At 42.7% G+C, this 13,633-nt stretch overlaps 1 protein-coding gene across 8 annotated transcripts in view; it reads left to right on the top strand.

Moving 5' to 3' along the window:
* The window catches only part of Apbb2 (amyloid beta precursor protein binding family B member 2), a 336,129-nt gene that overhangs the window by 117,647 nt on the left and 204,849 nt on the right, over positions 1–13,633 (top strand). For 6 of the 8 annotated variants that reach the window (XM_071614247.1, XM_071614246.1, XM_071614249.1 and 3 more), the window contains one exon: positions 7,473–7,586. The exons of the other annotated variants lie outside the window; for them this stretch is intronic. The gene's annotated coding sequence lies outside the window, so the exon portion shown is untranslated. The remainder of the gene's footprint in view (positions 1–7,472; positions 7,587–13,633) is intronic. 8 annotated transcript variants of the gene reach the window in all.

The raw sequence follows: 13,633 nt of genomic DNA, 5'->3' as shown, positions 1-13,633 counted from the left end.
TGTCCTCAGCTCTGCAGGGAACGGAGCTCTCATTAGACTATGGAGGAATGTTGGATGGCAGCATCCTTCCCCATTTCCTATGATAAAATTATTCTTGCAAAATTCAGGTTCTATAATATGCCAAAGGCTTACATCACTGACTGTGTAAACACCGCAGCAGAATCAGGGCCAAACTCCATCTCTCCTCCAACTATTTTCCATGAATTTCATTACAGCTCTAATTTTAAGAATAGCAATTGATTTTTTGATAATGTTATATCATTATTAAGATGTTTCAAGGATTATTGGAAAGTTACCTTGGCCCTTATTCAACCATTGTAAAAGGGCAACCAGTGCAAATCTTAGAGGTTTTTGCATCCTGAAATATTTCAATGAAGATAAGGGCATCCGATCTGATTCCTAACCTAGAGTTTACAGAATTCTTTCTTGAAAAAATTACCTTCACATGGTATATTAATATATTTTTTTAAATTTCAGATGCCTTGTGTTTTTTGTTGATAAATGAGAGCAGGAGTCTGGAAGTTCTGGGAGGGAGCATGGCTATGTGGGGATCCTGTTGTCATCCTGATGAGAACCAGGACTCCTGCTGTGTGCTGAGGCTAACTAGAGGTGTCACTGCCTCTGAGCAACAGGAAGAAAGGACTTCTGTCCTTAAAACCAAAAATAGATGCTCTTTCTCATTACCATAGCTCAAATGATCATCTTTTTTAATGAGATGGGCACATCCCTTGTGGTGTTCACAGATTTAATGATCAGATTACTTAATGCAGAGCTTGGGGGGAAATGGCCCTGGTGAGACAGATGATGGGAATTTTACTGGAACCTAAAACAACAACTTTATTTCCCCTTTCTTTCTGCAACTTTTTTCTAATTCCTTTTATTTGCCTTTTTTATTTTTAATCTTTGATGATTCTTAAAGGGATTTATCTGTCTTATTTTGAGCTGTTTTGGTGGATTTACACATTTCTTACTATAATTTAGCTTCAAAAGATTATTAGTAGAGAAAATAGTTATTTCCATGAAGAATCAAATCTGTCATAATTCAGGTGTACTGAAATTAGTCTAACTTGCTTTGGATAAGTCTGAAGAATTGCATGTTCTGTTTCATGCTGCTTGCCTGATTTTAGAAAGTTTCTAAATTGCTTTTTTGCTAATTTTAGAAAACTATGTTTCTGAAAGTGAAGCAAGAGAAAATAAAGAGAAGAAAATAGATGTAATTTGAGGGAGATAAAGTAATGTTATGAAGGTGCCTTGTAAACCATTAAATAACAGATATGTAAGTTACTGTTATTACAAGGGTTACATTTTAAAGGGGAAAAAAAAAGATTCACAATGATCCTATAAGGGAAAATATAAAAAGAAAAAATCCTAATGGGGAATTTTGCAGTCATATTTTTTTTTCATCTGGAAATGCAGTAGTACTTAAACTTCCTATTTGAGCAGTTATGGACATAATATTTATTAGCCAAAAGCAATGTTCTTTCAAGGATAATTTGGAAAGAGAATCCTACGTAGGGTGGTGGTAGTCATAGAGAAACCACTGGGCCCTCAACCTTCCCGACTCTGAAGACCTGTGTCCTGGGGTTATATACCATTTCCCTTCAAGGCTTAGTTCATGTTTGTCTGTCTATGGAGCCTTTCATTTTGTTCTCATTCATCATGCACTGGCAAAGCCCTCCCCCTCCAGGTTTTGAGTTTGGTTCACATTTCCGTAGACGGTTCAGAGCAACTGGTTGTGTTTCTGGAGTCTCTGTTTATTATATTTTAGTGTAAATAACAGTGGTCACTTATAGATAACACCCCCAGGGCATGGTTTCAGCTTGGCTCTCTTTGTGCTAAGTGACTTCAGATGAGTGCCACTTAAGCAATGCCATTTGAATTCTTGAAGAACCAAGAAATAAACAAAAAAGCTTCTCAGAAGCCCAAGTGTATGATCAGAGTCTGTGCCCCGTGCCCTTCAGATCTTATCTGCAACTTGGAATTTTAAGTTTAGTTCTCTTAGGTTTCATGATTTTATTTGGCTTCCAAAATCATAGCTGACTTTAATGGAAAAGTTGCAGAGACGAGATGTGACTGTTTAGGCAAGGGAGGGGAGATAACCAAACCGTGAAAGGCCGATGGGGAGGGTCCCCTGAGGCCCAGCAGCCATTGGCCTTTGAGTGGAGGCACAGACACCCCTGAGTCCCAGAAGGTTCTGAAGACAGCCATTTTGCCACTGACCTTCAATAGGCAGGTTAAGCCCCGTTACCAGCAGCACACACTTAAAGCCGACTGCCCAGTCTGAGTCTCCCTTTTGTTCATCTTCCACTCAGATCCTGCCTGTGCTTGGCTGCAGGTCTTGACTCTGGACCCAGATCTACAACTTGGATTCACCTTTGGTTCTCCAAGTGTGTTCTGTGCTCAGGGTCTGAGCTCCAGCAGTGTCTTCCTTTTGATTTTCAATGTGTGCTCTGTGGCTTTTTGGTAGGAACTTCATATTCAGTCCTCTCTCTGGTGTTAATACCCAGCTCCTACCTAATCATCTCTGGTGGTTGACTTTAAACCCGTTTACTATTTACATGGGTGTTTCTTCAGCTATTATGAAAATCTTGATCATGCTCAATGTTTTATTCTTTAAGACTCCCCCCCTCCTCTTTTTGGGGGAGGGGGCGGTCAGTGCCTGGAATTGAACCCTGGGCCTCACACATGCTAGGCAAGTGCTGTACCACTGAGCTACATTGCTTGCCCTTTTTGTCTTTATTCTGAGGTAAGCTCTTACTTAGTTGCCTAGGTTGGCATCAAACGTGTGATCCTCCTGCCTCAGCCTCCTGAATAGTTGGGATGACAGGTGTCTTCCACTGTTCCCAGTTCTCCTTGCGATTTCTAAAAAGCAGAAATTATACTGTTTTATAAAGAAGAGAACATTGTAATTTAATGAGTTACAGAATATATTATTTTTGAAGAGCATAAGCAACCACAGCTACCTTACAGCATCTTTAATATGAAAAAATGTTGCATTAAGCAAAGTCATTTTTAGAAATTTTGTTTACAGATTCATGTTTTGGTCTATAACACCAAATACTTAAGCAGAGATATTACAGTATCTTAAAATAGTTAGATGAGGGCAATAGAACTAGTGGCTGCTGACATGAAATGTTTGTTTTGGAGAGAATTCTTGGCATTTTTTTTTTGCCCTGCATCAGCATAATAAGAATTTGTAGGAAAGAAGGAAAGCAGTAATGTATTTGTTGAGGATTAATGACCTTGTAGAGGATTAGTGGGGGTGAATATATTATGGATGATACCATAAATATAGTAGTTAAAAAGCTGCACACTAAACACTTCGTGGACTGACAAATGAATTCCCTTTCTTTCCTTGATGACTTGCGTTTAAGTGAACATGTATTGTTTATCTTGGTCTCTTTACATTCTCAAGAACACAAAGAGGAATGACAGTCCCCCAAATTTGTTTTGTTCTCAAGATACTGCTGATGAGATGGGCAGAATCAAATTCCATGTTTTCAGGATCAAATTACTTTTTAACAGCTCAGAAGAAAAGTCACATAGTACATACTCCTAAAAAAAAAAAAAAAAAAAAAAAATCATCACTCTCATTTTTAGAAACTATCATTGAACTTATTTCCCGACAAATAGTATAATGTGCTGCTGTGTAATATAGAAAATGTGCAGTTTGCTCCGTGATGTCTCAGGGCTCCTGTATTAAAAGAAATATAGTGGCGGGTATCAGAAATGTATATATTGGGACAAAGATGTGGACCTGAAACCAAGGTGAGTTTTTGGGGCAGCGAAGCCTGATGATCCATGGGTGTTCATCTTGTTGCTCCAGTGGGTTGAACCTAAGCAGGCCGCCTTGTGCGTGAGCATGAGGAGAAGCCCCATGCTGCTAGGCCAGCGGGGCTCACAAAGGTGGCGGATGGGGCAAAGTTTTCATGAGCTCCCAAATGTTGGCACCTACCAACATTTGGTAGGTGTTTCCTGTTTAATGGGCCTCCTGGTTTTCCTAATTTCTGAAACCTCCAACTTATGAATTCATGAAGATTTTCTTCTGTGAAAAATAAATGCAGCTGAATGTGATTTATAGCTTTGCTTTGAGTCAGGGTAGGACAGGAAGATACCTCTGTAGTCACCATTTAATTGGCCTTCTTACCTCTTAGTTGTGAAAATTCTTCACTCTGTACTGGTTTATTGATGGAGTCCACACTTATTGACTGCCTACTATAGCCCATGCCCCCAGGGAGACAAAGATGAATGGCCCAGTTTGTTGACATCTGATGCCTTTGGAACCATCTCATTCCTGGCTGACTTCAATGAAAATTCCAAAGATGGCCTAGATCTCACTCACTAACACAGAGACAAACCATGAGGCAGCCCAAGGGTTTTTGAGATCACAAAGGCTGCCCGGAGGACATAAAAGCTGCTTTTCAAGGTGTTTTCCCCTGCATTCGGTTTCTAAGGAACTGTGCTCCTTTTGCCATTATTTGGATATCCTCCAAGACCTAAGTCAGTGCACCCTATTTCTGGATTCACCAAAACCCCAGGAGGAGCCTGAAGTGGGAAGGTCTGGCTGCAGTCTTAGGAGGCACTTTGCTAGGTCATCCAGGGCAGGGGCTGCTGCAGGCTCCACTCTGCCCTCCTCCTCGCCTTAGCTTGCTGGTGTCTGCCTCCCTCTCTTGTTCATTAGGTCCGTCATGCTAGGAGGGAATCTGTGAATTGGCACATCTCTAGGAGGCTTTATAGGATGGTGGTAATGGTTTTGCTTAATGAAAGTATATGCAGAACTTTGGAAAGTTTGCACCCGAGACCTGAGATCATTTGGGGACAAGCCTGCTTCCAATCTTTTGTTTATATACTTTTTTTTTCCTTTTTGATACTCTGTTATGAGTGTTTACCCTAAAATGCCCTTTTCCACTTCATATGTACTGGTATGTGTTTGTTGACCTTAAAACAGGATGGGACGGCTTTGATTTTTTTTTTTTTTTTTTGGCAGCGGAGGGGTAGCATGCCAGAGACTAAGAATCAAAATCTATATCCTCAAAGTATTTGCTTGTCACCCCGAAAGAGCCTTGCCATCTCTTTTCAAGAATGTTGATGTCATTTGGTTTATCACCTCCCACTCCCCAGTACTATTAATTGTGAACTGACTATAACTAGATCTCATCTTTGTGCTCCTTGTCACACCACAGGGTTGGGGATTCTCCTCCTTCTCCACAGTCAGCCCCTTGGTCTGTACTCCGGACCTTTCTCTGTGCCTCTTGAGATCTGATTAATCCTTCCCTCCTCCCTCTGGTACTCCCCTCTGCCTTGCCCTCCCGAGTCCCTCAGTCCAAGAGAATGTCCTTCTCTGAGCACTTAAGCTCTTGGGAGCCATCCATCTCCTTACCCTGCTCTGTCAATCTGATCTTTCTGCCTCCTCCACCACTTCACTGAAATGGTCCTCCATCAAGGTGACCTACCTACCGGTGATTTCTTAAATGTCAAATCCAGTGCTACATTTTTCATTTTTTATCTTTCTCACCTCTTTGTCCCCCATGGTACCTCTCTGCCATTCTTGGTTTTCTTCAAAAGATCTTTTCCTGCTGCCTGTTCTGTTGTTGTGTTCTCTAGGGCTCCACTTATGCCAATCCTATAACCTTCTCACCCAGCTGTGTTCCTCCAGGGACACCCCCTGCTGATGGGGTCTGTGCTGCTTTCTGGGTGAGAACCCCTTATGTGCCTTTATGTTTTGCTCAGATTTCTTCCCTACCTTCTCACCCAAGAATATCTGGATATGGGATGGGATTGTGTCTCAGTGGTACAGCCCTTTCCTAGAATGTGTGAGGCACTGGGTTTCACCTTCAGCACCACATAACAATAAAAAGAATAAAGGTATTGTGTCCATCTACAACAACAACCACCACCAAACCCCTCCCCCCAAAAAAATATCAGGGTACACTCTGCCTGACTCTTCTACACTCTAATATCTAATGCCTCAAACTAAACTTTTGTCTTCCTTATTCCTTCAGTTGTCACTACCATCCATCCATGTAGAGTCGGCCATGTTGTTCTGCTTTTAGCTTCTGGGTGTTTCCAAGTACTAATTCTTCTTTCCCATTCCCCGCCTCCTTCTACTGCCCCGGTCTCCACCCTGCTCTCTGATGATTGTAACAACCAAAGGGGCCCCACCGCACACCTGCTCTCCTCTGGCCCCTGCAGATCCATCCAGAGCAAGGACTGCTTCTGAAACAGACTAACCCATCCGTGGTTGTCTGCAACCAGGATAAAGTCAGCCCCTGCCCCCTGCCCCGCCCCAATAGATGAACAAGGCTGCCCTCTGACTCCGGGCTTCCTCCTGGCCTCACGCTGCGGCTTCACCTACTCCATGTAGTTTCTAACCTCTGCCTTTTCCATTGTCTTTTCTCCCAGCCTTGGGATGCACAGGTATCCCATTTTCCTGGAAGAATACCTGACCTCTCCATTTCTGCACTATGTACCCTGGCTTGACACAAATTATTCCATTCATTCAACTGCCCCATGGGACCCAGTTTATGTGTGTCCCTTGGCCCCACTGGTCTTCACTTTCCTTAGAGACAGTGATGGAGGCTTTATTCTTCTTTGTAGCTCAGGTGCTTAGTACAGTGCTTGACATATTCAGCGTGTTTTTTTTTTTTTAAACTAAAAATTTGCAATGACAGCAAAGCAGTTTGATGTCTATGAAAATGGGCAAAGTGATCTATGCAGAGGCATTACCATTGGAAGGGGACCATTAAGGGGCCTCTGCTATGCAGAATTTATGAAAATTAATTGAATTGGCACTTGTGTGTGTGCTTTTTTATGTTTATGTTATACTTTTTAAAAAATTTTTTATTTATACATGGACACAACACCTTTGTTTTATCTATTAATTTTTTTATGTGGTTCTGAGGATCAAACCCAGTGCCTCACACATTCTAAGCAGGCGCTCTGTCACTGAGCCACAACCCCAGCCTCATATTTATGTTATAGTTCTATGATAAGTTTTTTTTTTTTTTAAATTAGTTTGCTGTGTAACCTCTCCAATGCAGAAAATCTCCTTCCTTCCTTTTAAGCTTTTAGAGGATTAACAGAATATTAGTGCAGGTATCACAATAAAGAGCCACACTATTGCTGTCCCTTGACATGAGGAAGAATGAGATGAAGAGGTATCAGGGAAATGTGGGTGGGATCACCCAGACTTCTAGAGAGGGCCACTAAGGACCAACCTTGGCCGAGGGACCCGGGGTGACCTGCCATTCTGTCACACTCCGGGGGCACATGCTCATCACCAGCAAGCCCCACGTCTGCCTGTAATGACAGGAGACTTCATCTCACATTGACCATGAATAATTCATAAACATGGCTATCTGGAAATTTGTGGTCATCATTAGCATTTTAATGAAAAAAATGTGATCATTATCCTAAGTCTCTGTTTTGTTTCTCTCTCTCTCTCTCTTTTTTTTTTGTCTTCCCTACCACAGCTAACCAACTCAATATTTCGTGAGTACTTGGAGCAGTTGAGGTCCCTGCTAATGTGCTGACTGTCACTATGGGCAGATGGTACCTGGAGGCTCACTGTCACCCAGGCAGCTCCTGTACGTAAGGGCTTGTGTGCTCATTTATGCATGTGCCCTCTCCCTCCCCCTTCCCTCCCCTCCCCTCCCCTCCCTTCTCCATTATAGAATATTGCAGGGTAGGAGCCTGAGCCAGTGAAAGTTTATAAGATTTAAATGAGAATATTTAGAAATGCAGGACAATGAATTGCTCTAGGGTAGGTTTTTGATGGTGAGAAATGTTATTTAAATGAGGATTTTCATGATCAAGCGATCCTGTAAAATGAAAAGATCAGCCCCTCCCTTTTCTGTTTCTATGCGCCCATTCCCATACAGTTTTTTTTTTAAGTCTTTTCTTTTTTTCCTTACAACACGTCTTAGTGTTTAGAACGATAGTAATGCTATAAATTAGAAACACATCCTAGTAATTGTTTTTATTCCTCTGAAATTAAAAAAGAAAAAAAGAAATTCGTGGATCCAGAGGAGAAGGTCTTCCTCTGTTCTGGGTGCATCCTCTAGAGAGAGCTTGGCTATTTCTCCACATTCTCCAAAGGAGGACTGTGGCGGTTCCCTCTGTGATGACTTTTCAGTGCCTCAGGATACTGGTTCTTCCAGCAGTCTTTCTGGTGGTTGTGGTTCTTCTGTTTGTCTCTACCCTTAATCAATTTAGGAAAAGGAATTCCTTCCCATCTCAGATCTCCTTCACTCACATAAAGGGCCTTTGTCTCATTTACTCTTTTTGTTCCTTGGGGCTAACTGTGTGGATAGTCCTTTGTTTTTCTTGCTTCCTTTTGCAGCTTCTGGAATTCTGGCTTCTCCAGGTGTATGAGGGCCATTCCCCACAGGGCTTTTGCTCCCATTGTCTTTCTCTGGTTATATCTATTCATGTTCACCTTTCTTTCCTATTTCTTTATACAGCTCAGGGTTTCCCTTCATAGAAAAGTCAGAAGCACACTCAAGCACTCACCCAGACAATTGCTTATAAAATGAACCAGATGGAGGGCAAGTGCTTATGACAACAGAGCCGGGATTCAGATCAGCTTCCAGCATGAAGGCCGGTGAATTCAACCCTAGGCTTAAATCTCTCCAAGGGCATTATTGTTTTACTCTAAAATCAGCCATTTTCTTAGCATTACAGAATTAAGTTCACACCTGCAAACTGAACACTAGTGGTGGGTGATCGATGGCCCATGGGCCAGATCCAGCCGGTACCTGTTTTTGTAGAAGCGGAACTCATTTTATTTTTATATTTTAAATGGCTACACTGACATAATCCCTGTTTTTTCCCTTATGGCCTTTAAGGCCTAAAATGTCTGTGATCCCATTTGGAAAATTTTACCTACCCTGCTGTAGAGGAAAGCTGGAAGGCATGTTGCAATGGATTCATGTGACTTGTTAGTATTTGACCTATAGAAATGCTAAATCCGCATGGTTCATTCTAATATATTTTGAAGAAATTCTAATTTCAGAATGGTTAGGATTCTAATATGTGGGCTCTTAAAGTAGAAGAAATTCACACATGTGGACATCTTGGGGACTCGCTCATCCCCTGTTAGCCAGGTATCTTTCCAGAGCTACCTGGAGGGCTCCAAGGTAAGCTGTGCCTTCTAGGAGTTGCAATGAGCTCTTCTTTCCCACCTGCTTACTCTTACCAAGAGCTCTCTAGGAGAAAATTGTCCTTTCTTACCTTTATTTGGGCCTTTCTTACCCTTACTTGTCCAGTGAGGACACATCTGGCTGTCCTTGGATTGGAGATGGCTCTGATCACTGCCTGAGGCCTCTGCTGAGGTGGTCACTTGAACCTGCTTTTACCTGGGAAGGGGGGCGTGGCTGTGTCTCCCAGGGAGCACCTGTCCTAGTTGCTGGAATATCATTCCCCAGAACTAGAAGATGGCCCGGCCCTGCTTGCTTTCAGTGTTGTTCATCCTTAGCCTGATCCATGGCCACCATCATTTATTTTTGTGTGGGTTGTTTTGGATTCTTTCTCTCCCTCCTTTGGACCTCATTTCTCCAGACTGTTCAATAAGATTTGCTCCTTGAAACCTGCAGCCATTCGTAGCTGTAGAGGACTTTAACCTCAGCTGCTCTCACATGAGACAAGAAAACTAGGATGACTCAGGGCCTCAGCGCCAGGCCCGTTTCTGAACAGGTCACAGTGTACCCTGAAGAAGGGAAAGTATTTTGGGGGAAAAAAATCTGTAGAGTTATAATTTTACCATCAGTGTGGTCAGAGCCGTTAGTGAAGGGCTGGCAGTACGCACTGCTGCACTCTGGGTTGTTTTTGAGGGTATCAAATTTGAGCGTTGAGTTTCTTTTTGTTTGGGGATCACCATTGCCTTTCAGTGCTGTCTTCTTGCGGGACAAGGTGCTGTTTTTTGAGGAATGTGAAATGGCATCCAGTGAGCACCAAAATAAGTAAATAGCTGGAGCTGACCTTTCCAGACTCTTTGTACAGATATTTAGGCTAGTGTTAAGGCTGGAGTTTTGAAAGTATTCCAAGAATTGCTAATAAAATTCCATCCTTGTTTGTTTTTGATTGTACCTATTCCTTCCCTTGAGTTATTCCTGCTCTGACCTTGGCCGTCAAGGTCTGGCCTGGTGCAGTAGCCTCCCAATCTCTGGCCTGCAGCCTTTCTGCATATACATTTGATTTTGCAGAGTTGCCAAATTAATCCAATGAGGAACATCTCTGATCACACCACTCTCCACTGATTTGGGCATCCCCACTGGTTCAGGGGCTCACTCCGTTTGAGTCCTCCACATTTTCTTTTCCCTTCCCTTTATTATTAATCCCCCTTCTCATGAGTAACAGTTGTTATTTTGTTGTTTGCTTTATTACCAGTCAGTCGATGTCCCATGCCAGCCTGTGTTGGCTGCTCTGCCACACACACCCTTGCTTTGGGCTGCTCCCTCTCTAGAATGCAGAGCCATCCTTTTTCAACTGCTAAAGTCCTGTGCTTGGTTTAGGGTGCAGCAGAATTTCCCATCTTCCTAGGGAGCTTTCAGTTCTGCCAGCTGGGAAGTACAGTTTCCTGCAGCTCCATTTAAGAGACTTAATCCCCTCCTGAAGCTGTGTCTCAAATTATATCTTGACATGTCTGTGTACTTTGAACTTGGACCCTGAAGTCTTATTTCCCTCCTCTGTGAGTGAGGACAGCATCTCATCTACACTAGATGCTCAAATATTTGTGGAGTCACCTTGGGCTGAGGGTTGGGACTAGAGCATACCTGCCCTTAGGAGGTTCCCATAAAGCACTTTCCAGCACACGCCAAGAGCCTGTGTGGGCCCAGACCTCAGGGATTCATCAGGGCACAACCGCGTACAGCACCAGGGGCTGCTCACCCCCAGCTCTCTCTGCCTTTCCCTCCCTCCCACTCAGAGAATGGGTGTTTCCTTTCATTTTACTCTTAAGAAATTACCATTCACATCGTTTAAACAGCAACAGGCACAGAAGATTGCTTCCTTGGCCTTCCCTCCTTGCTCTCACTGCTGAAAGGCGATGGTCTTGTTTGAGGCACCACCCTCCGCCGCACCCTGGGTCCTCCTCTGTTTACTGGCCATGTTGCGCTTCAAAGTAGGTTAACTTGGAAGAGTTCCTTTTATCATCCCTGTTTCACCAGTGGTGAAATTGAGGCTTGAAACAATAAAGGAACCTGTTACAGTTTGAGCGTAGGTTTTCCTGGCTCCCACCCCATCTGTGTGTCACCCCCCTGCTCCTCCAGTGACCTGCATTGACTTACTTAGGTGACACCCACTCGACCTGTTCTCCACAATGCTGCTTTTGGTAATATGGGTCTCAAGGCCCAAAAGATTCAGCCAGAAAGGATCCTAACATCTGTCTTGTGTTTCTTCTCTTATTCAACTAAACCCAGTAACTGCAGCCAAGCTAAAGACCCTAAGAGAACACTTCACACAGGAAGAATAACAATAAATACAGGCCTGGTAATAACACTTTAAAACATGACTTAATATACGTTTCATATAAGAAATTTAAATAAAAGGGAATCCATTATCACAATCCTACATCCCAAGAAATGACTTCCTTATAACACTTTGTTGAGTCCCACTCTATGCTTCAAATGTCCTCTCTTAATAAGGTTATTCATTCTCTGTTGACACCAGTAGGATAATGAACATAATGTTTACTCCACAAAGGGTCATAGCCCCCGCCACCCTTTTTTGTGGTGCTCCAGATTAAACCCAGGGCATCACTCTACAAAGCACATACTCTACCCCTGAGCTACACCCCTGCTCCATAAATTTATTTTGCTGACTAGTCCATATACCTTTAAAGTGACTCCAAGCAGGTGTGGCCTGTGGTGCACTGATTACCGGGATGTTCTAAAGGGAGATTGATACCCCTTGTAGGAAGGAGGAACTTCTGGTCAAAAACTGCTGGTTAGGACAGAAAGCTAACTTTCCCTCTCCAAGCGCTGGTCTCAGTGGCACACATCTATAACCTAGTAACTCAGGAGACTGAGGCAGGAAGATCACAACTTTGAGGCTAGTCTCAGTAATTTAGTGAGGCCCTAAGCAACTGAGACCCAGTCTCAGAATGAAAAATAAAAAGGGCTGGGGATGTAGCTTTGTGGTAAAGCACCTCTGGGTTCAATCCCTAGTGCAAAAAACCAACCAAACGAAATACCTGAGACATCGGTCTCAGCTGTCAGTTTGAAAGCACTGACCTAGAGATCCCCGTGATATTGGAATGTGAGCTTGGGCAGAACTGGGGGTTTGGGCAAGGATTAGTGTTCTGCACTCAGCCGGGATATAAGGAAACATTTGGATTTTGAATTAAAACCAGGAGTCCAAGATTGTGAACAACCAAGTGAGTCTCATGGCCCAGAATGACTAGGATATGACCTGGGAGGAGAGGGAATCTGCGCTAGTTTGCCCAGTGCAGTGGAAGGTTTGTAGGGTCATCTGCCCAGGAGTCCCTGGGAGGCTGTGGTTTTAATAATAAAATTCCATGAATAAGGAGTAGGTTTGAGAGTCGAGAAAGGTTCAAAACGATGAAATTTTAAAATAACACTGCAAGTCCATTCATTTTGGAAAATGTAAGTAGCAAAAGGCACATAAAAAACCTATCTGTAGTGTTTTGCATGTGTCTTTAATAGTCTTTTTGTGTGTCTACATGCATCTGTGCATTTACATTAAGTGTCATGATCATTTTTTAACGTGCTTTTGGGATACTTGATTCATCATGGATCTTTCTGATATATATATTTTTTTCAGTATATAGTTTTATACTTTTTTACCTTGCATGGATATATTAACAGTAATCCATGTCATTTAACATTTAGATCTCCAGTCTTTTGCTGCCCTTCTAGATTGAATGTAACTTTTTTACCTTAAAAAAAGTTTAGAAGTGAAATCATGAAGCTAAAGGGTTTGCTTAGCTCTCGAAGGACCTTGCTGTGCACAGCAGACTGCATATAGGAGAGAGAGGGCTCTCCTTCCCGCACGAACTCCTTTTGTGAGAAGCACCATTTCTTTACATTCCAAAAACAAAACAAAAAAATTAAAAACCACTTTCCAATTTGATGGGTTTGCACCATTTGTATTTCCTTACTTTCCCCTACAATTGAGGCTCTTTCTCTGGTTTGGTGGCCCAGAATCAGCTGTATTAAATATGTGTGGGCTGACGTGGAAAACATCCCAAGGACTTTTATGAGAGTATGACTTTCTTTTCTTTGTGTCTGATTTATATTGATTTCAAACTAAAAGTCTGATTCTTTGAAGGGACAAGTGGTCAGACTTTCCCTGTGGCAGCAGCTTAGGGAAGTTAATTAAAATATGAGACAGAGCCCCCGGGCTTAGAACTCTGGGTTCAGGAGCAGTGGCCTGTGGTTGTGGGACATGGGAGGTCTGGGGTCTTGCCCTGGCCCTTTTATTTCTGTGTTCAGGGTTGTGGACAAGTCATTAAACCCAAGTCTCCCTTCTGACACCTGTAAACAGAGGAGCCAGACTGACTGATAGTTAAGAAACCTCTAGTTCAAGAATTCTATTCTCTTTGCTTTCGAAAACGAGAACTGCAAATGAAGTTTGGCTCTAGGGAGAAGCAGCCAAGGGCAGCAAATGTATTCAA

The sequence above is a fragment of the Marmota flaviventris genome, chromosome 7 (genome assembly GCF_047511675.1).
Source record: "Marmota flaviventris isolate mMarFla1 chromosome 7, mMarFla1.hap1, whole genome shotgun sequence".
Taxonomy (NCBI): Eukaryota; Metazoa; Chordata; class Mammalia; order Rodentia; family Sciuridae; genus Marmota; species Marmota flaviventris.
Note: the sequence above shows the minus strand (reverse complement) of the source record. Positions and strands in the feature narration are given on the sequence as shown.